Source organism: Oncorhynchus nerka, linkage group LG25 (genome assembly GCF_034236695.1).
Source record: "Oncorhynchus nerka isolate Pitt River linkage group LG25, Oner_Uvic_2.0, whole genome shotgun sequence".
In the NCBI taxonomy this organism is placed as follows: Eukaryota; Metazoa; Chordata; class Actinopteri; order Salmoniformes; family Salmonidae; genus Oncorhynchus; species Oncorhynchus nerka.
Window position 1 is genome coordinate 55,229,955 of NC_088420.1, and position 26,229 is coordinate 55,256,183.

General features: G+C 42.0%; 1 protein-coding gene across 1 annotated transcript in view; it reads right to left on the minus strand.

The window, feature by feature from the left end:
• The window catches only part of LOC115109742 (membrane-associated guanylate kinase, WW and PDZ domain-containing protein 2-like), a 257,310-nt gene that overhangs the window by 229,801 nt on the left and 1,280 nt on the right, over window positions 1-26,229 (minus strand). The window lies entirely within an intron of this gene.

Sequence of the window (26,229 nt, forward strand, 5' to 3'; positions counted from 1 at the left end):
CGTTTAAGAATGATTTGTTCTTGGGGATCTTTAAAGCTGCAGAAATGTTGTTGTACCCTTCCCCAGATCGACACAATTGTGTCTTGGAGCTCTACAGACAATCCCTTCGACCTCATGGCTTGGTTTTTGCTCTGACATTTACTGGTCAACTGTTTAACCTTATATAGACAGGTGTGTGCCTTTCCAAATCATGTCCAATCAATTGAATTTACCGCAGGTGGACTCCAATCAAGTTGTAGGTCATTGGAAACACGATGCACACAAGCTCAATTTCGAATCTCATAGCGAAAGGTCTGAACACTTATGTAAATACGGTATTTCCATTTGAAATTTGATATAAATTTGTAAAAAAACAGTTTTTGCTTTGTCATTATGGGGTATTGTGTGTGGATTGATGAGCAAAATAATTAATTTGATCAATTTTAGAATAATGCTGTAACGTAATAAAATGTGGAAAAAGTAAAGGGGTCTGAATACTTTCCGAATGTCAGTTAGGCTCTACACCCATTGTAAAGCAGATTAATGTGCTTCATTTTAAGAAGTTATTTGGCCACTTTATTTGTGCCTTAAGTTGAGCATAATTCACAAGTGATAGGCTAATAAAGTTGAGAAATAAATATAGTAGGCCTAGCCTATAGAAAGATGATGGGATTCTCCTCTTTTTAATAGAGGCCATCACTCTGTTTTCTCACACAATTGCAAGGCCTACAGAAATGTTGTGCAACATGAGCTCATGGGCTCACATGAGTATTTTATTATATTTTCGATTACATTTGCATAGATGTCAGAGTGATTAGAGGGACAAGAGTGCCGAGTACCAGGCAGTTAGCAAGTTTGGTAGGCTACTAATGACCATCAGCAGTATCAGAGCTTGTAGAAGCCTAATTACCGTGACTAAACAAGCAGTCATGTGGAATTTGACTGCCATCATGACCCGTGACCGCCGATGTGGCGGTAATACGGTCACCATAACAGCCCTACACACAGGATGGCCATACAGTGAATGAAGACTTCCTCACAAACAGAGAGGACACTCATTCAGTAGGACATTCATATCATCTTCACAAGTATGTACAAGCTAAGGTTACACTAAGTACACACACTGTATCCTCTCCACTGGCACAGGCACTGTCATGTATAAATGACAAACATGTCCAGCCACTCATGCATACACAATGGCAATGATGTTTACTGTCCTTAAAGAGGAAATGCTTTTACAGGAGCACACACACACACTACAGTTAGACAAACACTGTCACACACACTCAAGCACAACCGTGCACATGACCACACATGCTTGAAAATGTGCACACACACACACATACGCACACAGAAACACTGACTTTAGACTAGAGGTTGACCGATTAATCGGAATGGCCGATTAATTAGGGCCGATTTCAAGTTTTCATAACAATCGGAAATCTGTATTTTTGGGCGCCGATTTGCCGATTTCTTTTTTTACACCTTCATTTAATCTTTATTTAACTAGGCAGATACTTATTTTCAATGACGGCCTAGGAACGGTGGGTTAACTGCCTCGTTCAGGGGCAGAAATACAGATTTTCACCTTGTCAGCTCGGGGGATCCAATCTTGCAACCTTACAGTTAACTAGTCCAACGCAATAACAACCTGCCTCTCGCTTGTTGCCCTCCACAAGGAGACTGACTGCCTGTTACGCAAATGCAGTAAGCCAAGGTAAGTTGCTAGCTAGCATTAAACTTATCTTATAAAAAACAATCAATCATAATCACTAGTTAACTACACATGGTTGATGATATTACTAGATATTATCTAGCGTGTCCTGCGTTGCATATAATCTGATTGAGCATACAAGCATACAAGTATCTAAGTATCTGACTGAGCGGTGGTAGGCAGAAGCAGGCACGTAAACATTCATTCAAACAGCACTTTTGTGCGTTTTGTCAGCAGCTCTTCGTTGTCAAGCATTGCGCTGTTTATGACTTCAAACCTATCAACTCCCAAGATGAAGCTGGTGTAACCGAAGTGAAATGGCTGGCTAGTTAGCGCGCGCTAATAGCGTTTCAAACTTCACTCGCTCTGAGCCTTGGGGTGGTTGTTTCCCTTGCTCTGCGTGGGTAACGCTGCTTCGATGTGGTGGCTGTTGTCGTTGTGTTGCTGGTTCGAGCCCAGGGAGGAGCGAGGAGAGGGACGGAAGCTATACTGTTACACTGGCAATACTAAAGTGCCTATAAGAACATCCAATAGTCAAACGTTAATGAAATCCAAATGGTATAGAGGGAAATAGTCCTATAATAACTACAACCTAAAACTTCTTACCTGGGAATATTGAAGACTCATGTTAAAAGGAACCACCAGCTTTCATATGTTCTCATGTTCTGAGCAAGGAACTGAAACGTTAGCTTTCTTACATAGCACATATTGCACTTTTACGTTCTTCTCCAACACTTTGTTTTTGCATTATTTAAACCAAATTGAACATGTTTCATTATCTATTTGAGGCTAAATAGATTTTATTGACGTATTATATTAAGTTAAAATAAGTGTTAATTCAGTATTGTTGTAATTGTCATTATTACAAATATATATATGGATATATATATATTTTTTAATATTTATTATAAATCGGCTGATTAATCGGTATCAGCTTTTTTTGGTCCTCCAATAATCGGTATTGAAAAATCATATTCGGTCGACCTCTACTCTAGACAGTGTAAACTGTACAGATCTGAATCAAACACACACATACAAACACACATGCACCCACACACATGCACAAAGCTTCTAACCCTGGCGATGACAACTGTACTGATTAGATCTAAAAAAAATACATAGCTCTTCCTCATCAATAACATCATATGTAAAATGAAGGTCACCATTTTAGCCAAGCTCTGAGGCACTGGTGACATCGACCACAACATAACTCTGCTGGTTAGAGCAGGAGAGGAACAGAGGAGAGCAAAGCAACAACAAAAACGGTAGCTGATTGGGAAAAGCCTGATAACACGATGATCAGACGGTCGGAGTGTGAAAATCACAACTGACACAATCAGTGCTGAACACATACACACGCATGCACAGCTGCAAGGACACACACACACCAGCACAGACAGCGTAGGCACCTCATCAGCAGCTGGCCCAGCTGGCAGGACTGGTAAAATAGGTTCTCCACAGGTATACATCCACAGAGAGCCCTGTCCTCCCAGTCGTCCTTTAGCCCTGTGCCCAGACACGGAGCATCCTCTACTGTTTTGGCCAGCCTCTACGTCCCTCTGTCCCTGGTTCTTTACTGATGCTCCAGCACACAGCCCCCGTTGCAGCTAATTTACATCCCAGGAATGGCGATGGAGACGGGGGAAGAGAGATAGAGACCATTGGGAGACAACAGAGGGAAATAAAATCTGCCAGTGGGAAGCCGGGCTCATCCAGATCTGGATGCTGATTGGTTAGAGGGGTTCTACAGTCCTGTAGTGCCCCCTGTTCACTGACAGCAGTCGTGCACGGAGGTGCAGATCCAGATGATAAAATGTATCTTAAGGGACTGGAATTACAAATCTCATTCAAACCATGATAAAGCAGGGAGAGGCTTGCAGCCTATAAAGTATAGACTAGTGAACTTGATTTCAATTTTGAAATAATAGGGCCTATTTGTATAATTAGTAGGCTGACGCATATATACCTTTCATAAAATGTTATTAGCCTACCTCCTCTTTGTCTCGCTGTTTTTGCTTCATTCCTTCCTTGCTTTCAACTGCTAAATTAAATACGTTTTGTTTTCCTTATCTTCGTCATTCTAATGACATCCTTGAATAATATACTGTAGGAATAGAATTAGATGCAGAAGGCCTTCACTTCTCTTCATGAAGATTGCATTTTTATGGGTCTGCTCTGGCCTTCCTCCATTGCATATTCATTGCATATTCACTCTTCTTTCAAACTACCTGTGAGTTCTATTGGCTGTTGTATTTAATGTTCAGCAAACAACAGAATATTCCATTGGTATAATCTTTGAATATTACATTGGTATAACAAAATTATGTCCAGCAAGCTATTCTAGTCTGGCTTTTCCTTCATGGGACTCTCCTTGGAGAGAGTCCAGCAGAGCACAGGTGCATTCGTATTGCGCAAGAGAGAGGCTATAAGTTAGAAGCTTACTATAAATAACCCATCATTAATTAGCTAATTAAATGGCTAATACTGCATGGAATGTATTACCTGAAGATGACCCCTGAAAGCCAGATGGAGATGGGTAAATTATATGCGCATTCAGTCTTTATATTACTGTACCACAGACATAGAACTATACGATGATGAGATGATATCATGGTTTTACTGCTAACCTACAAAGCATTACATGGGCTTGCTCCTAGCCATCACAAGATGCAGGCCTCCAAATTGTCCCAAGAATTTCTAAGCAAACAGCTGGAGGCCGGGCTTTCTCCTATAGAGCTACATTTTTATGGAATGGTCTGCCTACCCATGTGAGAGACGCAGATTCGGTCTCAACCTTTAAGTCCTTACTTAAGACTCATCTCTTCAGTAGGTCAAATGATTGAGTGAGGTCTGGCCCATGAGTGTGAAGGTGAACGGAAAGGCTCTGGAGCAACGAACCGCCCTTGCTGTCTCTGCCTGGCCAGTTCCCCTCTCTCCACTGGGATTCTCTGCCTCTAACCCTATTACAGGGACCGAGTATGCTCTCTCTAATTCTCTCTTTCTTTCTTTCTCTCTCTCTCGGAGGACCTGAGCCCTAGGACCATGTCTCAGGACTATCTGGCATGATGACTCCTTGCTGTCCCCAGTCCACCTGGCCGTGCTGCTGCTCTAGTTTCAATTGTTCTGCCTGCGGCTATGGAACTCTGACCTGTTCACCGGACGTGCTACCTGTTCCAGACCTGCTGTTTTCAACTCTTTAGAGACAGCAGGAGCGGTAGAGATACTCTCAATGATCGGCTATGAAAAGCCAACTGGCATCTACTCCTGAGGTGCTGACTTGTTGCACCCTCGACAACTACTGTGATTATTATTATTTGACCATGCTGGTCATTTATGAACATTTGAACATCTTGGCCACAGAACATCTTGGTTCTGTTATAATCTCCACCCCGCACAGCCAGAAGAGGACTGGCCACCCCTCATAGCCTGGTTCCTCTCTAGGTTTCTAATGAGTTTTTCCTAGCCACCATGCTTCTACACCTGCATTGCTTGCTGTTTGGGGTTTTAGGCTGGGTTTCTGTACAGCACTTTGATATATCAGCTGATGTAAGAAGGGCTATATAAATAAATTTGATGATAGGTCTACATGCATTGTGAACTGCGCTCCATACTGAGATGGGCTGTCTGTCCCCATCCTGAGTGTTGATGATTCATCATGCAGAAGTCGTAGAAAAGCCAGATTTAGACATCGCATATAATATAACAGTTTCATTTCACACAATGCTCTTCATATTAATCATTTATTATCATTTACTGGTTTCTCAGTTATTTGTCTCGGGAAAAGGGAGTGATTTTGGGCAGTACATTCTGGTAAATCTCAGTAACCAGGTTCCCAATATTCAAACCTAGTAACTACACAGACCCTAACAGAAAGCATGTACTCAGGAGAATAGGACAGGAAACACTGTGTCCAAATTCAATTAATGTGTGCTTTACATCGGAATGAAATTAGTTAATTTTTTAATGATCACACAAAAATAAACAAATGATGACTGGTGACCTTTGACATGGCACTCTTTCACACTCCTCCCTCAATATAGAAGAAATAAACATAAGCATAACATGAATATCGTTTGAATCATCAGGCTCCTAGAAGGGGGACTAAAATATTCTCAGTCAGAGATTTACATTGCCAGATAAGAATAGAGGTTTTTAATGTCCAACATTTTTGTAATGCAAAAGCACGATGCAAAGAGCAAATAAATACTCACACTATAATTTATTTGGAAACTTTTCTTTAACAATGTGCATTATAAGGAGGCAAGATTTTATATTGCTCAGTTTACTAAACTACTGGTACTGGTACTGTATGTACCAGTCAAAAGTTTAGACACACCTACTCATTCAAGGGTTTCTCTTTATTTTTGCTATTTTCTACATTGTAGAATAATGGTGAAGACATCAAAACTATGAAATTACACATATGGAATCGTGTAGTAACCAATAAAGTGTTAAACAAATAAAAATATATTTCAGATTTTAAAGTTTTCAAAGTAGCCACGCTTTGCCTTGATGACAGCTTTGAACACTCTTGGCATTCTCTCAACCAGCTTCACCTGGAATGATTTTACAACAATCGTGAAGGAGTTCCCACATATGCTGAGCACTTGTTGGCTGCTTTTCCTTCACTCTGCGGTCCAACTCATCCCAAACAATCTCAATTGGTTTGAGGTTGGGTGATTGTGGAGGCCAGGTCATCTGATACAGCACTCAATCAATCTCCTTCTTAGTCAAATAGCCCATACACAGCCTGGATGTGTGTTGGGTCATTGTCCTGTTGAAAAAAAAATTATAGTCCCACCAAGTGAAAACCAGATGGGATGGCGTATCGCTGCAGAATGCTGTGGAAGCCATGCTGGTTAAGTGTGCCTTGAATTCTAAATAAATCACTGACAGTGTCACCAGAAAAGCACCCCACACCATCACACCACCTCCTCCATGCTTCATGGTGGGAACCACACATGCAGAGATCCTCCGTTCACCTACTCTGCGTCTCACAAAGACACTGCGATTGGAATCAAAAATCTCAAATTTGGACTAATCAGACCAAAGGACAGATTTCCACCGGTCTAATGTCCATTGCTCGTGTTTCTTAGCCCAAGCAAGTCTCTTCTTCTTATTGGTGTCTTTTAGTGGTGACTTCTTTACAGCAATTCGACCATGAGGCCTGATTCCCGCAGTCTGCTCTGAATAGTTGATGTTGAGATGTCTGTTGAACTCTGTGAAGCATTTATTTAGGCTGCAATCTGAGGTGCAGTTAACTCTAATGAATTTATCCTCTGCAGCAGAGGTAACTGGGTCTTCCTTTTCGGTGGCCGTCCTCATGAGAGCCAGTTCCATCATAGCACTTGATGTTTTTTTGCGACTGCACTTGAAGGAACTTTAAAAGTTCTTGAAATTTTCCAGATTTACGACATGAAGGTCAGTCAAGAAATGATAGTAGGACTGTCATTTCTCTTTGCTTATTTGAGCTCTTCTTGCCATAATATGGACTTGGTCTTTTATCAAATAGGGCTATCTTCTGTATACCACCCCTACCTTGTCACAACACAACTGATTGGCTCAAACGTTTTAAGAAGGAAAGACATTCAACAAATTCACTTTTAAAAAGGCACACCTGTTAATTGAAATACATTCAAGGTGACCTCATGAAGCTGGTTGAGAAAAAGCCAAGAGTGTGCAAAGCTGTCATCAAGAGAAAAGGTGACTGCTTTGAAGAATCACTTTTTTGGTTATTACATGATTCCATATGTGTTATTTCATAGTTTTGATGTCGTCCCTATTATTCTATAATGTAGAAAAATGTAATAAATATAAACCCTGGAATGAGTAGGTGTGTCCAATCTTTTGACTGGTGCTGTACAGTCGTGGCCAAAAGTTTTGAGAATGACACAAATATTAATTTTCAAAGTCTGCTGCCTCAGTTTGCATGATGGCAATTTGCATATACTCCAGAATGTTATGAAGAGTGATCAGATTAATTGCAAAGTCCCTCTTTGCCATGCAAATGAACGGAATCCCAAAAAAACATTTCCACTGCATTTCAGCCCCGCCACAAAAGGACCAGCTGACATCATGTCAGTGATTCTCTCGTTAACACAGGTGTGAGTGTTGACGAGGACAAGGCTGGAGATCACTCTGTCATGCTGATTGAGTTTGAATAACAGACTGGAAGCTTCAAAAGGAGGGTGGTGCTTAGAATCATTGTTCTTCCTCTGTCAACCATTGTTACCTGCATGGAAACGCATGCCGTCGTCATTGCTTTGCACAAAGAGGGCCTCACAGGCAAGGATATTGCTGCAAGTAAGATTGCACCTAAATCAACCATTTATCGGATCATCAAGAACTTCAAGGAGAGCGGTTCAATTGTTGTGAAGAAGGCTTCAGGGTGCCCAAGAAAGTCCAGCAAGCTCCAGGACCATCTCCTAAAGCTGATTCAGCTGCAGGATCGGGGCACCACCAGTTCAGAGCTTTCTCATGAATTGCAGCAGGCAGGTGTGAGTGCATCTGCACGCACAGTGAGGCGAAGACTTTTGGAGGATGGCCTGGTGTCAAGAAGGGCAGCAAAAAAGCCACTTCTCTCGAAGGAAAAACATTAGGGACAAACTGATATTCTGCAAACGGTACAGGGATTGGACTGCTGAGGTCTGGGGTAAAGTCATTTTCTCTGAGGAATCCCCTTTCTGATTGTTTGGGGCATCCGGAACAAAGCTTGTTCGGAGAAAACAAGATGAGCGCTACCATCAGTCTTGTGTCATGCCAACAGTAAAGTACCCTGAGACCATTCATGTGTGGGGTTGCTTCTCAGCCAAGGGAGTGGGCTCACTCACATTTTGCCTAGAACACTCACTCACATTTTGCCTAGAACACAGCCATGAATAAAGACTGGTAGAAACACATCCTACAAGAGCAACTTCTCCCAATCATCCAGGAACAGTTTGGTGATGAACAATGCCTTTTCCAGCATGATGGAGCACCTTGCCATAAGGCAAAAGTGATAAATAAGTGGCTCGGGGAACAAAACATCGATATTTTGGGTCCATGGCCAGGAAACTCCCCAGACCTTAATCCCATTGAGAACTTGTGGTCAATCCTCAAGAGGTGGGTGGACAAACAAAAACCCACAAATTCTGACAAACTCCAAGCATTGATTATGCAAGAATTGGCTGCCATCAGTCAGGATGTGGCCCAGACGTTAATTGACAGCATGCCAGGGCGGATTGCGGAGAAAAAGAAGGGTCAACATATTCTCCAAGAAGGGTCTCGAAAAAGAAGGGTCAACACTTCAAATATTGACTCTTCATGTAATTGTCAATAAAAGGCTTTGACACTTATTAAATGCTTGTAATTATACTTCAGTATCCCATAGTAACATCTGACAAAAAATATCTAAAGACACTGAAGCAGCAAACTTTGTGTTAATTAATATTTGTGTCATTCTCAAAACATTTGTCCACGACTGTATATTACCACGTTTTTCAACCATTTTCAGTTTTCTTTCTGTCGTCTGTTGGTCAAAGTAAGAGTGTGAAAAGTCTCTGTCTCTCTCACAAGTTTGGAAATCACTTTATAGTACAGTAAAGAAAAGTAGAGTATAGTTCAGTACATTACTGGTTTCCTTCATCTTCTGCAACTAAGTTAGGAAGGACGCCTGCATCTTTGTAGTGCATGGGTGTATTGATAGACCATCCAAAGTGTAAGTAATAACTTCACCATGCTCAAAGGGATATTCAATGTCTGTTTTTTTGCCATCTACTAATAGGTGCCCCTCTTTGTGAGGCATTGGATGACCTCCCTGGTCTTTGTGGTTGAATTTCTATTTTGGAATTCACTGCTCGACTGAGGGACCTTACATATAATTCAATGTGTGGGGTACAGAGAAGAAGTAGTCATTAAAAAAATGTTGGTAAACACTATTATTGCACACAGAGTTAGTCCGTGCCACTTATTATGTGAACGGTTAAGCAAATTCTTACTCCTGAAATTATTTAGGCTTGCCATAACAAAGGTTTTAAATACTTGACTCAAGACATTTCAGCTTTTCATGAATTTGTACAAAAAATCTCAAAAAACATAATTACACTTTGACATTATGGGGTATTGTGTGTAGGCCTGTGACACAATCTACATGTCATCCATTTTAAATTCAGGCCCGAACAACAAAATGTGGAAAAAGTGAAGTAGTGAATACTGTATAATTAATTCTATAACACTGCACAAACTCACAGAAAACTGCTTAGAACGAGTAAGCTACAATCTCTCACTCACTATCTTTCTGGATTGTTCATCTGCATTACTTTCCTCTCTTTCAAATATTACTTCCTTTCTTTGTTCTTCTCCCCCATTCACTCTTCCTTTCTTTCTTCCTCATCTCTTTGACCTCTTCCTCTCTTATCCCTTGCTCCTTCTCTCCCTACCTACCTTTCTGATTGTATCTACGCCAATTGTACCTGCTTTAAAGCACCAATTAAACTGTTTGAATCAACCACAGAATGTGTGTGTGTGTGTGTGTGTGTGTGTGTGTGTGTGTTGACAAATCAGACAGCTACTGGGCGTTCATACTGTGTGGATGTATAGATATAGAAGTTCTCTCTGCTACCGCACGGCAAGCGGTACCGGAGCGCCAAGTCTAGGTCCAAGAGGCTTCTAAACAGCTTCTACCCCCAAGCCATAAGACTCTTGAACATCTAATCAAATGGCCTGCATGAAAGTCCCTGTTGTTCCAAATGACAGTGTGATCTCGCTCTCCGTGACCGATGTGAGGAAAACATCTCGATTGTGCAACATTTTCCCATTATTATTATTATTATTATTATTCCCATTCCCATTATCCCATTAATATTAACAAATTCTTCAAGCTCTGTCAAATTGGTTGATGATCATTGCTAGACATCCATTATAGCAGGTCTTGCCATAGATTTATAGTGTATTCGAAAACTATTCAGAACCCTTCCCTTATTCCACATTTTGTTACGTAAAAGCCTTATTCTAAAATGGATTAAAAATAAAAACAGTCAACACACAATATCCAATGACGACAAAGCAAAAACAGGCTTTTAGAAATGTTTGCAAATAAATAAATAAATAAATATTTATTTATTTATTTGCAAACATTTCTAAAAACCTGTTTTTGCTTTGTCGTCATTGGATATTGTGTGTTGACTTTTCTTTTAATCCATTTTAGAATAAGGCTATATATATATATATATATATATATATATATATATATATATATATATATATATAAATAAAACAAACTATAGTTTTGGCAAGGCGGTTAGGACATCTACTTTGTGCATGACAAGTAATATTTCCAACAATTGTTTACAGACAGATTATTCCACGTATTATTCACTGTTTCACAATTCCAGTGGGTCAGAAGTTTACATACGCTAAATTGACTGTACCTTTAAACAGCTTGGAAAATTCCTGAAAATGATGTCATGACTTTAGAAGTTTATGATAGGCTAATTGACATAATTTGAGTCAATTGGAGGTGTACCTGTGGATGTATTTCAAGGCCTACCTTCAAACTCAATGCCTCTTTGCTTGACATCATGGGAAAATTAAAAGAAATATGCCAAGATCTCAGAAAACAATTGTAGATCTCCACAAGTTTGGTTCATCCTTGGAAGCAATTTCCAAACACCTGAAGGCACCACGTTCATCTGTACAAACAATAGTACAAACAACAAGGCCACTCAGCAAGGAAGAAGCTCCAACACCGCCATAAAAAAGCCAGACTACGGTTTGCAACTGCACATGTGAACGAAGATCGTACATTGTGGAGAAACATCCTCTGGTCTGATGAAACAAAAATAGAACTGTTTGGTCATATTGACCATCGTTATGTTTGGAGGAAAAAGGGAGATGCTTGCAAGCTGAAGAACACCATCCCAACCGTAAAGCACAGGGTGGCAGTATCATGTTGTGGGGGTGCTTTCCTGCATGAGGGACTTGTGCACTTCACAAAATAGATGGCCTAATGAGGAAGGAAAATTATGTGGATGTATTGGTCGCAAATGGGTCTTCCAAATGGATAATGACCCCAAGCATACTTCCACAGTTGTGGAAAAATGGCTTAAGGACAACAAAGTCAAGGTATTGGAGTGGCCATCACAAAGCCCTGACCTCAGTCCAATAGAACATTTGTGGGCAGAACTGAAAAATCGTGTTAGAGCAAGGAGGCCTACAAACCTGACTCAGTTACACCAGCTCTGCCAGTGGGAATGGGCCAAAATTCATCCAACTTATTGTGGGAGGCTTGTGGAAGGCTACCCAGAATGTTTGACCCAAGTTAAACAATTTAAAGGCAATGCTACCAAATACTAATTGAGTGTATGTAAACTTCTGACCCACTGGGAATGTGATGAAAGAAATACAAGCTGAAATACATAATTCTCTCTATCATTATTCTGACATTTAATATTCTTAAAATAAAGTGGTGATCCTAACTGACCTAAGACAGGGAACTTTTAATAGGATTAAATGTCAGGAATTGTGAAAAACTGAGTTTAAATGTATTTGGCTAAGGTGTATTTAAACCTCCGACTTCAACTGCATGTATGTACACACACATACAGTGAGGAAAAGTATTTGATCCCCTGCTGATTTTGTACGTTTGCCCACTGACAAAGAAATTATCCATCTATAATTTTAATGGCAGGTTTATTCGGACAGTGAAAGACAGCATAACAACAAAGAAATCCAGAAAAATGTATGTCAAAAATTTTGAAATTGATTTGCATTTTAATGAGGGAAATAAGTATTTGACCCCTCTGCAAAACATGACTTAGTACTTGGTGGCAAAACCCTTGTTGGCAATCAGAGGCAATCTTGTAGTTGGCCACCAGGTTTGCACACATCTCAGGAGGGATTTTATCCCACTCCTCTTTGCAGATCTTCTCACATTTACATTTACATTTAAGTCATTTAGCAGACGCTCTCCAAGTCATTAAGGTTTCGAGGCTGACATTTGGCAACTCGAACCTTCAGCTCCCTCCACAGATGTTCTATGGGATTAAGGTCTGGAGACTGGCTAGGCCACTCCAGGACCTTAATGTGCTTCTTCTTGAGCCACTCCTTTGTTACCTTGGCCGTGTGTTTTGGGTCATTGTCATGCTGGAATACTCATCCACAACCCATTTTCAATGCCCTGGATGAGGGAAGGAGGTTCTCACCCAAGATTTGATGGTGCATGGCCCCGTCCATCGTCCCTTTGATGCAGTGAAGTTGTCCTGTCCCCTTAGCAGAAAAACATCCCCCAAAGCGGTGGGGTGGGGATGGTGTTCTTGGGGTCATAGGCAGCATTCCGCCTCCTCCAAACACGGCGAGTTGAGTTGATGCCAAAGAGCTCCATTTTGGTCTCATCTGACCACAGCACTTTCACCCAGTTGTCTTCTGAATCATTCAGATGTTCATTGGCAAACTTCAGACGGGCATGTATATGTACTTTCTTGAGCAGGGGGACCTTGCGGGTGCTGCAGGATTTCAGTCCTTCACGGCGTAGTGTGTTACCAATTGTTTTCTTGGTGACTATGGTCCCAGCTGCCTTGAGATCATTGACAAGATCCTCCCGTGTAGTTCTGGGCTGATTTCGCACCGTTCTCATGATCATTGCAACTCCACGAGGTGAAATCTTGCATGGGACCTCAGGCCGAGGGGGATTGAGAGTTCTTGTTTCTTACATTTGCAAATAATCGCACCAACTGTTGTCACCTTCTCACCAACATGCTTGGCGATGGACTTGTAGCCCATTCCAGCCTTGTGTAGGTCTACAATCTTGTCCCTGACATCCTTGGAGAGCTCTTTGGTCTTGGCCATGGTAGAGAGTTTGGAATCTGATTGATTGATTGCTTCTGTGGACAGGTGTCTTTTATAAAGGTAACAAACTGAGATTAGGAGCAGTCCCTTTAAGAGTGTGCTCCTAATCTCACCTTGTTACCTGTATAAAAGACAACCTGGAGGAGAAATCTTTCTGATTGAGAGGGGGTCAAATACTTATTTCCCTCATTAAAATGCAAATCAATTTATAACATTTTTGACATACGTTTTTTTTTTTTTTTTGCTGTTATTCTGTCTCTCACTGTTCAAATAAACCTACCATTAAAATTATAGACTGATCATTTCTTTGTCAGTGGGCAAACGTACAAAATCAGCAGGGGATCATATACTTTTCCCCCTCACTGTCTAATATATTATACACATACTGACACACACAAGAAACACCTTACTTACATAAGTGTTTAGACCCTTTGCTATAAGATTTGAAATTGAGTTCAGGCGCATCCTGTTTCCATTGATCATCCTTGAGCTGTTTCTACAACTTGTTTGAAGTCCACCTGTGGTAAATTGAATTAATTGGGCATGATTTGGAAAGGCACACACCTGTCTATATAAGGTCCCACAGTTGACAGTGCATGTCAGAGCAAAAACCAAGCCATGAGATCGGAGGAATTGTCCATAGAGCGCCCTGAGACAGGATTAGGTCGAGGCACAGACCTGGGGAAGGGTACCAAAAATATTTCTGCAGCATTGAAGTGGTCTCCATCACTCTTAAATGGAAGATGTTTGGCACCACCAAGACTCTTCCTAGAGCTGGCCGGCAGATCAAACTGAGCAGTCACGGGAGAAGGGCCTTGGTCAGGGAGGTGACCAAGAACCCGATGGTCACTCTGACAGAGATACAGAGTTCCTCTGTGGAAATGAGAGAACCTTCCAGAAGGACAACCATCTCTACAGCACTCCAAAAAATGAGGCCTTTATGATAGTGTCCAGACGGAAGCCACTCCTCAGTAAAAGGCACGACAGCCCGCTTGGAGTTTGCAAAAAGGCACCTAAAGAATCTTAGACCTTGAGAATCAAGATTATCTGGTCTGATGAAAACAAGATTTAACTATTTCGCCTGAAGCGTCACGTCTGGAGGAAACCTGGCACCAGTCCTACGGTGAAGCATGGCGGTGGCAGCATCATGCTGTGGGAATGTTTTTCAGCGTCAGGTACTGGGAGACTAGTCAGGACTGAGGGAAAGACAACAGGACAACGACCCTCAGCACACAGCCAAGACAATGGCTTCGGGGCAAGTTTCTGAATGTTCTGCAAGGCCCTCCCAGCCAGATCCCGGTCGAACATCTCTGGAGAGACCTGAAAATAGCTGTGCAGCAATGCTCACGATCCAACCTGACAGAGCTTGAGAGAATCTGGAGAGAAGAATGTGAGAAACTCCCCAAATACAGGTGTGCCCAGCTTGTAGGGTCATACCCAAGAAGACTCAAAGCTGTAATTGCTGCCAAAGATTCTTTAACAAAGTACTGAGTAAAAGGTCTGAATTCTCATGTAAATGTCATATCAGCTTGATAATTAAAAAAAAAAGATTTTGCTTTGCCATTACGGGGTATTGTGTGTCGATTGATGATGGGGAAAAAATTATATAATCAATTTTAGAACAAGGCTGTAACGTAACAAAATGTGGAAGGGTCTGAATACTGGGGAGGGGGGTGTCTGAAAACAATTTATATGTACACTGTGTTGTTTAATAACTTAAACAACACAATGTAACTCCAAGTCAATCACACTTCTGTGAAATCAAACTGTCCACTTAGGAAGCAACACTGATTGACAATAAATTTCACATGCTGTTGTGCAAATGGAATAGACAGGTGGAAATTATAGGCAATTAGCAAGACACCCCCAATAAAGGAGTGGTTCTGCAAGTGGGGACCACAGACCACTTCTCAGTTCCTATGCTTCCTGGCTGATGTTTTGGTCACTTTTGAATGCTGGCGGTGCTTTCACTCTAGTGGTAGCATGAGATGGAGTCTACAACCCACACAAGTGGCTCAGGTAGTGCAGCTCATCCAGGATGGCACATCAATGCGAACTGTGGCAAGAAGGTTTGCTGTGTCTGTCAGCGTAGTGTCCAGAGCATGGAGGCGCTACCAGGAGACAGGCCAGTACATCAGGAGACGTGGAGGAGGTCCTTTGTGCAAGGAGGAGCACTGCCAGAGCCCTGCAAAATTACCTCCAGCAGGCCACAAATGTGCATGAGTCTGCTCAAACGGTCAGAAACAGACTCCATGAGGGTGGTATGAGGGCCCGATGTCCACAGGTGGGGGTTGTGCTTACAGCCCAACACCGTGCAGGACGTTTGGCATTTGCCAGAGAACACCAAGATAGGCAAATTCGCCACTGGCGCCCTGTGCTCTTCACATATGAAAGCAGGTTCACACTGAGCACGTGACAGACGTGACAGAGTCTGGCGACACCATGGAGAACGTTCTGCTGCCTGCAACATCTTCCAGCATGACCGGTTTGGCGGTGGGTCAGTCATGGTGTGGGGTGGCATTTCTTTGGGGGGCCGCACAGCCCTCCATGTGCTCGTCAGAGGTAGCCTGACTGCCATTAGGTACCGAGATGAGATCCTCAGACCCCTTGTGAGACCATATGCTGGTGCGGTTGGCCCTGGGTTCCTCCTAATGCAAGACAATGCTAGACCTCATGTGGCTGGAGTGTGTCAGCAGTTCCTGCAAGAGGAAGGCATTGATGCTATGGACTGGCCCGCCCGTTCCCCAGACCTGAATCCAATTGACCATTTCTGGGACATCATGTCTCGCTCCATCCACCAACGTCAAGTTGCACCACAGACTGTCCAGGAGTTAGCGGATGCTTTTGTCCAGGTCTGGGAGGAGATCCCTCAGGAGACCATCCGCCACCTCATCAGGAGCATGCCCAGGCGTTGTAGGGAGGTCATACAGGCACGTGGAGGCCACACACACTACTGAGCCTCATTTTGACTTGTTTTAAGGACATTACATCAAAGTTGGATCAGCCTGTAGTGTGGTTTTCCACTTTAATTTTGAGTGTGACTCCAAATCCAGACCTCCATGGGTTGATACATTTGATTTCCATTGATCATTTCTGTGTGATTTTGTTGTCAGCACATTCAACTATGTAAAGAAAAAAGTATTTAATAAGAATATTTCATTCATTCAGATCTAGGATGTGTTATTTTAGTGTTCCCTTTATTTTTTTGAGCAGTGTATATATGAATTGGTGAGGACACTAGAACAGTTTGTAGGACCCGGCCTCACCCTACTGAACTCTGAAATCAAATGTCTTCTGTTTGCAGATCATCTGGTGCTTCTTTCCTCAACAAATTAGGGCCTACAGCGGCACCTAGATCTTCTGTCACACTTGGACCCTGACAGTGAAATTCAGAAAGACATAAAATAGTGTTCCAAAAAGCCAGATTTAAAATAATAATAATATATCTAGACACCATTGCCTAGAGCACACAAAGAACTATACCTACCTTGTCCTAAACACCAACACCACAGGTAACTTCCACAAGGCTGTGAAAGATCTAAGAGACAAGGCAAGAAGGGCATTCTACGCCATCAAAAGGAACATAAAACTCAACACACTAATTAGGATCTGGCTAAAAATACTTTAAATCAGTAATAGATCCCATTGTCTTCTATGATTTTCAGTTCTGGGGTCCACTCACCAACCAAGAATTCACTAAATGGGACAAACACCAAATTGAGGGACTATACTTTAGCAAAATTCTCCATGGACTTTGTGTACAATGCAAAACCTCAAACAATGCATGCAGAGCAGAGTTAGGACAATACCCGCTAGTTATACAAATTCAGAAAAGAGCTGTTCAATTCTGCAAACAACTAAAAGGAAGCGATGCCCACAAATTCCACCACAACTCCCTCACATACAAAGAGATTAACCTAGACAATAGTCCACTCAGCATGCTGGTTATGGGGCTCTGTTCACAAACACAAACATTTATTTTTAAATGAATATGTTAAAAAACTGAATTCTACTTTGACATTATAGGGTATTGTGTGTCTAGGCCAGTGACACAAAATATCAATTTAATCAACTTAACATTCAGTCTAACACAAAATGTGGAAAGAGTATACAGGTGTGAATACTTTCTGAAGGCATTGTTTAAAATCAAATTACCAAAATATTGCTAATGGTAAACCTGGTCTGATCAGGGACAAGGTCTGATCACGCTCTCCGTAGCAGATGTGGGCAAGACCATTAAACAGGTCAACATTCACAAGGCCGTAAGGCCAGATGGATTACCAGGACGTGTACTCAGAGCATGCGCGGACCAACTGGCAAGTGTCTTCACTGACATTTTCAACCTCTCCCTGACAGAGTCGGTAATTAAAACATGTTTCAACAGACCACCATTGTCCCTGTGCCCAAGAAAGCAAAGCAAACCACCCAGTAGCACTCACGTCGGTAGCCATGAATTTAAAGGCTGGCCATGGCTCACATCAGCACCATCATCCCGGATACCCTAGACGCACTCCAACTCACTTACCGCCTCCACACTGCCCTTTCCCACCTGGACAAAAGGAACACCTATGTGAGAACTGTTCATTGACTACAGCTCAGCATTTAACACCATAGAGCCCACAAAGCTCATCACTAAGCTAAGGACAGTGGGACAAAACACCTCCCTCTGCAACTGGATCCTGGACTTCCTGACGGGCCGCCCCCAGGTGGTAAGGGTAGGTAACAACACGTCTGCCACTCTGATCCTCAACACTGGGGTCCCTCAGGGCTGCGAGTTTAGTCTCCTCCTGTACTCCCTGTTAACCCGCGACTGCGTGGCCAAACACAACTCCAACACCATCATTAAGTTAGCTGATTACACAACGGTGGCAGGCCTGATGTGATGTGGTGCCAGTGGTGTGGTGCCAGGACAACAACCTCTCCCTAAACACGAGCAAGACAAAGGAGCTGATCGTAAACTACAGGAAAAGGAGGGCCAAAACACACCCTCATTCACATCGACAGGGCTGTACTGGAGCGGATCGAGAGTTTCAAGCTCCTTGGTGTCCACATCACCAACCAGCTATCATCGTCCAAACACACCAAAACAGTCGTGAAGAGGGCACGACAACATCTTTCACCCTCAGGAGACTGAAAAGATTTGGCATGTGTCCCAAGATCCTCAAAAGGTTCTACATTTACACCAGAGAGCTTCCTGACCAGCAACTCCTTGGCATATGACCATAAGACGCTACAGAGAGTAGTGTGCATGGCTCAGTACATCACTGGGGCCAAGCTTACTTCCATCCAGGAACTATATACTAGGCAGTGTCAAAGGAAGGTCCCAAAAACTGTCAAAGACTCCAGTCACCCAAGTCGTAGACTGTTCTCTCTGCTACTGCACGACAAGTGGTACCGGAGCGCCAAGTCTAGGACAAAAACACTCATTAACAGCTTCTACCCCAAGCCATAAGACTGCTGAATAATTAATCAAATAGCCACCTGGACAATTTGCATTGACACCACCCCCTTTTGTTTTTATACTGCTGCTACTCACTGTTAATTATCTATGCATAGTCACTTTACCCCTGCCTACATGTACAAATTACTTTGACTAACCTGTACCCCTGCACAATGACCCGGTACCAGTACCCCCTGTATATAGCCTCGTTGTCATTTTATTGTGTTACTTTTGTTTACATTTTTATTTCGTTTAGTTAGTAAATATTTTCTTAACTCGGTTTTTAAGGGCTTGTAAGCATGTGACAAATCAAAATGGATTTGAACAATCAAAATATAAACTCAGCAAAAAAAGAAACATCACTTTTTCAGGACCCTGTCTTTCAAAGATAATTTGTAAAAATCCAAATAACTTCACGGACCTTCATTGTAAAGGGGTTAAACACTGTTTCCCATGCTTGTTCAATGAACCACAAACAATTAATGCACATGCACCTGTGGAATGGTCGTTAAGACACTAACAGCTTACAGACAATAGGCAATTAAGGTCACAGTTATGAAAACTTAGGACATTAAAGAGGCCTTTCTACTGACTCTGAAAAACACCAAAAGAAAGATGCCCAGGGTCCCTGCTCATCTGTGTGAACGTGTCTTAGGCATGCTGCAAGGAGGCATGAGGACTGCAGATTTGGCCAGGGCAATAAGTTGCAATGTCAGTACTGTGAGACGCCTAAGACAGTGCAACAGGGAGACAGGGTGGACAGCTGATTGTCCTCGCAGTGGCAGACAACGTGTAACAACACCTGCACGGGATCTGTACATTCGAACATCACACCTGCGTGACAGGTACAGGATGGCAACAACAACTGCACGAGATACACCAGGAACGCACAATCCCTCCATCAGTGCTCAGACTGTCTGCAATAGGCTGAGAGAAGCTGGAATGAGGGCTTGTAGGCCTGTTGTAAGGCAGGTCCTCACCAGAATTCACCGACAACAACGTCGCCTATGGACAAAACCCCACCGTCGCTGGATCAGACAGGACTGGCAAAAAGTGCTCTTCACTGACGAGTCGCGGTTTTGTCTCACCAGGGGAGATGGTCGGATTCGCGTTTATCGTTGAAGGAATGAGCGTTACACCAAGGCCTGTACTCTGGAGCAGGATCTATTTGGAGGTGGAGGGTCTGTCATGGTCTGGGGCGGTGTGTCACAGCATCATTGGACTGAGCTTGTTGTCATTGCAGGCAATCTCGTCGCTGTGCGTTACAGGGAAGAGATCCTCCTCCCCCATGTGGTACCCGTCCTGCAGGCTCATCCTGACATGACCCTCCAGAATGACAATGCCACCAGCCACCCTGCTCAATTGTGTGTGTGATTTCCTGCAAGACGGGAATGTCAGTGTTCTGCCATGGCCAGAACACGCAATCCCATTGAGCACGTCTGGGACCTGTTGGTTCGGAGGGTGAAGGCTAGGGCCATTCCCCCCAGAAATGTCCAGGAGCTTGCAGGTGCCTTGGTGGAAGAGTGGGGTAACATCTCACAGCAAGAACTGGCAAATCTGGTGCAGTCCATAAGGAGGAGATGCACTGCAGTACTTAATGCAGTTGATGGCCACACCAGATACGGACTGTTACTTTTGATTTTGAACCCCCCCTTTGTTCAGGGATACATTTTTCAATTTCTGTTAGTCACATGTCTGTGGAACTCGTTCAGTTTAATTCTCAGTTGTTGAATCTTGTTATGTTCATATAAATATTTACACATTTTAAGGTTGCTGAAAATAAACGCAGTTGACAGTGAGAGGACCTTTCTTTTTTTCTGAGTTTGTATTGTCCTGCTAATAACAGGGTTAATAATATATCTGTGAGAATATCCAACTTGCTTTGATATCATTCTAAATAAAAAAATATATAATTACTTTGTTTAAAAAATAATAAAAATTTGCAAGAAAAAAGGCCATTCTTGAACATGGGGTGAGACAATGTTACTAGTTTGTATATAAAGCCAGTTTGTTATTTAGAATTACTTATTTCTGTTTTTAGAGGGAGAGCAACCAAAAAACTGGAGACCAGCACAGGTATTGAACCAGAATCTGCAACAACACAGCTTGCACTGCTATGCAGTGTCTTAGACCATTGCACCACTCAGGCCCTGTACAACGTGACTGGTCGGCAGTAGCCTACAGTACTACATTAAGAACAAAATAATCCTACCAAAATAAAATCATAAAAACCTTAGTGTTTTAGTAAGTAATACTGAAGTCATGCACAATTATCAGTTTCTATTTAGGTTTATGGTCACCCATTCATTGTCAGTTAGGGGCTCCCGAAGGGCGCAGTGGTCTAAGACACTGCATCTCAGTGCAAGAGGTGTCACTGCAGCATCACATCCGGCCGTGATTGTGAGTCCCATAGGGCGGTGCACAATTGGCCCAGCGTTGTCTGGGCTTGACCAGGGAAGGCCATCATTGTAAATAAGAATTTGTTCTTAACTGACTTGCCTGGTTAAACAAATGTTAATAAAATAAAAAGGTAGAGACACAGTAGGACCCAAAATCATAATCAGTGCTCTAACCCCCTTGTGCTGGTCTAGAGCAATGAAGTGGTGATGCAGGGTACCGTACTAAACCACAAATAACCTCTAAATCCCGCAACATAATCCCACAACTTTTAGTTGTGTAGGTAACTAAAATAACCTCATTCAATCTAGCTCATTTCCGATTCATATGAAATTGGTTGATCACAGAGGTAGCAAAACTGTACTTCAATGCGATACTCCACCACTTAACACACTGCTTGACCAGTTTGGCCCAAGCTTGCTGCACAACATTAAAAGCAATTCAGTCGGTCTACAAACAGGCTCTCAAAGTACTTGAAAGAAAGCCCACTTGCCATCATCACTGTTACATCAGAAAGCATGAGCTCCTGAGTTGGGAAAATCTTGTGCAAAACACTGCCGCATGTCTTGTATTCAAGATCCTAAATAGCCTGGCTCCCCCTCCACTACTTTTGTTAAACAGAAAACCCAAACCCATGGCAGCAGATCCACAAGGTTTGCCATGAGAGGTGACTGTATAGACACAGACATCTCTCTCACACTCACAGCCATCTCTCTCACACTCACAGCCATCTCACTCACACACACAAACACCTTCACAAAAAACATAAAGACTTGTGAACATAATCTCTATCTGTGTATTGCTGCTTTCCATGTTATCTGTAGCTTGTGAGGTTTGAGGTGTGTAAACACTTTGTTGCTTTTATGTATTTTGTTTTGTAAGCTTTTTATACTATTGCTCTGTCTGCATGCTGCGTGTTGCACTGTATGTGCTCACTGCACATTGTATGTCTGTATTGTTATTGTCACCGTTTTTGCACCTGCCCGGGGACTGCGATTGAAAATTAGCTGGCTGGCGGGGCTGGCTAAAACCAGCGCTTTTACTGAAACGTTGATTGATGTAAAAATACAAATAAACTAAAACTCATATATAGCCAGTTAGAATTGTAATGGCTTAGCAGATATTATTGTCTTATTATCAGTATTTACCTGGCTAAAAGAGAAGGAATATAATATCTATTGTTTATAGGAAACTCATTCAACTATTTTAGTTGAAGTTCTGTGGAGAAAGGACTGGGGAGGGGGGGGGGGTGAGATATACTTCTTCCATGGGCAAAGAAACGCAAAAAGGGGAATGATATTAACTCACAATTATTTTGATCTGAATATGCAAATTGTTCAAACAGATCCACAAGGTAGATGGATTCTTTTAAATATGTAATTGGACCATAATCAAATTTGGCTCATTAATCTATACGTTCCAAATAATGATGCCCCAAGCTTCTTTGAAAATACAAGTAATAATTTATCAAGCAATACAAGACTATTATCATGGTGGGAGATTTAAATACCTCAATGGAATCTAAAATAAAACACACTACAAACTATCACCCTTATGCACTTCAGGAAATCACAAATATCATGTATATAATGATATTACTAGTGGATATATGGAGGCTTAAATATCTTAACCTAGTGACATAAAGTGGGGCAAAAAGTATTTAGTCAGCCACCAATTGTGCAAGTTCTGCCACTTAAAAAGATGAGAGAGACCTGTAATTTTCATCATAGGTACACATCAACTATGACAGAGAAAATGAGGGGGGAAAAAATCCAGAAAATCACATTGTAGTATTTTTAATGAATTTATTTGCAAATTATGGTGGAAAATAAGTATTTGGTCACCTACAAACAAGCAAAATTTCTGGCTCTCACACACCTGTAACTTCTTCTTTAAGAAGCTCCTCTGTCCTCCACTCGTTACCTGTATTAATGGCACCTGTTTGAACTTGTTATCAGTATAAAAGACACCTGTCCACAACCTCAAACAGTCACACTCCAAACTCCACTATGGCCAAGACCAAAGAGCTGTCAAAGAACACCAGAAACAAAATTGTAGACCTGCACCAAGCTGGGAAGACTGAATCTGCAATAGGTAAGCAGCTTGGTTTGAAGAAATCAACTGTGGGAGCAATTATTAGGAAATGGAAGACATACAAGACCACTGATAATCTCCCTCGATCTGTGGCTCCACGCAAGATCTCACCCCGTGGGGTCAAAATGATCACAAGAACGGTGGGCAAAAATCCCAGAACCACACGGTAGGACCTAGTGAATGACCTGCAGAGAGCTGGGACCAAAGTAACAAAGCCTACCATCAGTAACACACTACGCCGCCAGGGACTCAAATCCTGCAGTGCCAGACGTGTCCCCCTGCTTAAGCCAGTACATGTCCAGGCCCATCTGAAGTTTGCTAGAGAGCATTCGGATGATCCAGAAGAATATTGGGAGAATGTCATATGGTCAGATGAAACCAAAATAGAACTTTTTGGTAAAAACTCAACTCGGACAAAGAATGCTGAGTTGCATCCAAAGAACACCATACCTACTGTGAAGCATGGGGGTGGAAACATCATGCTTTGGGGCTGTTTTCTGCAAAGGGACCAGGACGACTGATCCGTGTAAAGGAAAGAATGAATGGGGCCATGTATCGTGAGATTTTGAGTGAAAACCTCCTTCCATCAGCAAGGGCATTGAAGATGAAACGTGGCTGGGTCTTTCAGCATGACAATGATCCCAAACACACCGCCCGGGCAGCGAAGGAGTGGCTTCGTAAGAAGCATTTCAAGGTCCTGGAGTGGCCTAGCCAGTCTCCAGATCTCAACCCCATAGAAAATCTTTGGAGGGAGTTGAAAGTCTGTGTTGCCCAGCAACAGCCCCAAAACATCACTGCTCTAGAGATCTGCATGGAGGAATGGGCCAAAATACCAGCAACAGTGTGTGAAAATCTTGTGAAGACTTAAAGAAAACGTTTGACCTCTGTCATTGCCAACAAAGGGTATGTAACAAAGTATTGAGATAAACTTTTGTTATTGACCAAATACTTATTTTCCACCATAATTTGCAAATAAATTCATAAAAAATCCTACAGTGTGATTTTCTGGATTTTTTTTCTCATTTTGTCTGCCATAGTTGAAGTGTACCTATGATAAAAATGACAGGCTTTTTAAGTGGGAGAATTTGCACAATTGGTGGCTGACTAAATACTTTTTTTGCCCCACTGTATATATATATTTGGGGAAAAAATAAAAGGTATAATCTTTGTAAATTATATCATCAGGCCTGGTCTACTCCACTCAAAATTACAGCCAACTAATTTCAGCATTACCACCCAAATGGAAGAGGCAAGTGGAAGGGGGAGAAAGTAAGGAACTTGTCTGTCGGCCTTGCATTAAAAACGAAAATTGGCTAAATTGTGATAAATAAAGAAATACACCAGTTTCATTTAAGGACCCCAAAAAAATCAGCTTGGTTACTACATGATTCCATGTGTTATTTCATAGTTTTGATGTCTTCACTATGATTTTACAATGTAGAAAATAGTCTAAATAAAGAAAAACCCTGGACGGAATAGGTGTGTCCAAACTTTTGACTGGTATATGAAGGATACAACCATCCCAGCTCTCAGTTGTTGTCAAGAGACAACAACAAAAAACACCCTGAGTGCATCGGACATGAAACATCAATACAACTGTAAAAACAGCAAAAAAAATAGATAAACAAGTTCTGACTTCTTACGAGGTTGTCCTTTCATTATAGGATAGAGACTTCTTGCTGCACCAATCAAAGCAGTGGAGCGTGGTCAAAACCACACTCATCTTGGAGCGATGGGAAGGAGGGTTGCAAAATACAATCATACACACGCAATTTTACCATTTATAAAATATTTGTTATGCAGACTAGCTAAAAAATAAGTGAAACTTCAAATTATTCAACAGATTATGATAGTTTGGTGCTAAAGTTTCAAACGTAAATTTGCACCCCCTATTTTAATTTGCTCCATGGCTCAGACGGTGAAGTGTAGGCTACGGCAAAAAGTTGTTTGGCTCAGTCACGACTAAGGAAGAAAGAGGAAGAACTTTGCAGGTGTTTCTGAATGAGTAACATTTAAATCAAACCCAGCCCTGAAAAGAAACGTAGACTGAAAAGTATTAGCATGTCATATCATAAGAGAAAACGCATGACATTGGCACTGAAAATATCTGAAGTTATCACTTCAGATTTCCCACTTCAACCCCAAATATATCATACTGATTAAAACGATTAACTTAAATCGTTGTGCAACTTCATGGGGGAAGCTATGGGCATTGTCTTTCTACTGAAAAAAAGTGAATTGCCTTGCTTCTGGGAAATGAGCTGTAAAACATTTTTTTTAAGTCTCTCTGGCCCATGACAAAACTAGTAGAATTGCAGGAAAGTCCTTCGTCAAGAGAGGGGCCACTAAAACGTTTTGCCAGAAGATTGGGGGGCCCACCAACCAAATCTCACTTAGGGCCCTCAAAAGGCTGAGTGAGAATGTGACATGATATCCTTGGTTGATATTGACTGCTAAAATGAATTACTTTCATCTCAAAATGAAGTTATAAAATGCAGATTATTTCTGTCTCTTATGTTTTAAAAAAGCATCACCGTTTATGGCTGTAATGACAGGCTACCTTTGCGCAGAGATTGTGTGCGCATGTTCACGTGTATTCGCGAGCATGTGCTGGGGGGGTGGGGGTCGCAAACTTTTAACCACTGAGCTAGCAAACAGACCGCTGGTTTGCTGTACAGCTATATAATTGGGTGCAGCGCAAACATCAAATTATAGGGAGAGAGGATTGCCATAAATAAATATGCAGCTCCAAAAATGGTTTGGTGATCAAGAATATTCACTA